The sequence below is a fragment of the Mustelus asterias genome, unplaced genomic scaffold, assembly GCF_964213995.1.
Source record: "Mustelus asterias unplaced genomic scaffold, sMusAst1.hap1.1 HAP1_SCAFFOLD_3111, whole genome shotgun sequence".
NCBI lineage: Eukaryota > Metazoa > Chordata > Chondrichthyes > Carcharhiniformes > Triakidae > Mustelus > Mustelus asterias.
In genome coordinates this window covers 4,074-5,000 of record NW_027593056.1, presented here as the reverse complement: position 1 = coordinate 5,000, position 927 = coordinate 4,074, and positions in this window count along the sequence as shown.

The window sequence follows — 927 nt, the reverse complement described above, 5'->3', positions numbered from 1 at the left end:
CCACCGTGCCCGTCGTCTGGACCATCTCTCTTGCCAGAGACTAAGTCCAGTTTGGTTAATGATTTACCAGAGCTCCGTTCAGCGCGGCCGATGGTCTCAACCATTCCTGCCGCCGGCGGAGCTCCACCCGGGGCTGCAACCGGGTGAGGTCCGGGGCCCTCGGTCGTGCCCGTCGGCTGGACCATCTCTCTTGCCAGAGACTAAGTCCAGTTTGGTTAATGATTTACCAGAGCTCCGTTCAGCGCGGCCGATGGTCTCAACCATTCCGGCCGCCGGCGGAGCTCCACCCGGGGCTGCAACCGGGTGAGGTCCGGGGCCCTCGGTCGTGCCCGTCGGCTGGACCATCTCTCTTGCCAGAGACTAAGTCCAGTTTGGTTAATGATTTACCAGAGCTCCGTTCAGCGCGGCCGATGGTCTCAACCATTCCGGCCGCCGGCGGAGCTCCACCCGGGGCTGCAACCGGGTGAGGTCCGGGGCCCTCGGTCGTGCCCGTCGGCTGGACCATCTCTCTTGCCAGAGACTAAGTCCAGTTTGGTTAATGATTTACCAGAGCTCCGTTCAGCGCGGCCGATGGTCTCAACCATTCCGGCCGCCGGCGGAGCTCCACCCGGGGCTGCAACCGGGTGAGGTCCGGGGCCCTCGGTCGTGCCCGTCGGCTGGACCATCTCTCTTGCCAGAGACTAAGTCCAGTTTGGTTAATGATTTACCAGACCTCCGTTCAGCGCGGCCGATGGTCTCAACCATTCCGGCCGCCGGCGGAGCTCCACCCGGGGCTGCAACCGGGTGAGGTCCGGGCCCTCGGTCGTGCCCGGTCGGCTGGACCATCTCTCTTGCCAGAGACTAAGTCCAGTTTGGTTAATGATTTACCAGACCTCCGTTCAGCGCGGCCGATGGTCTCAACCATTCCGGCCGCCGGCGGAGCCCCAC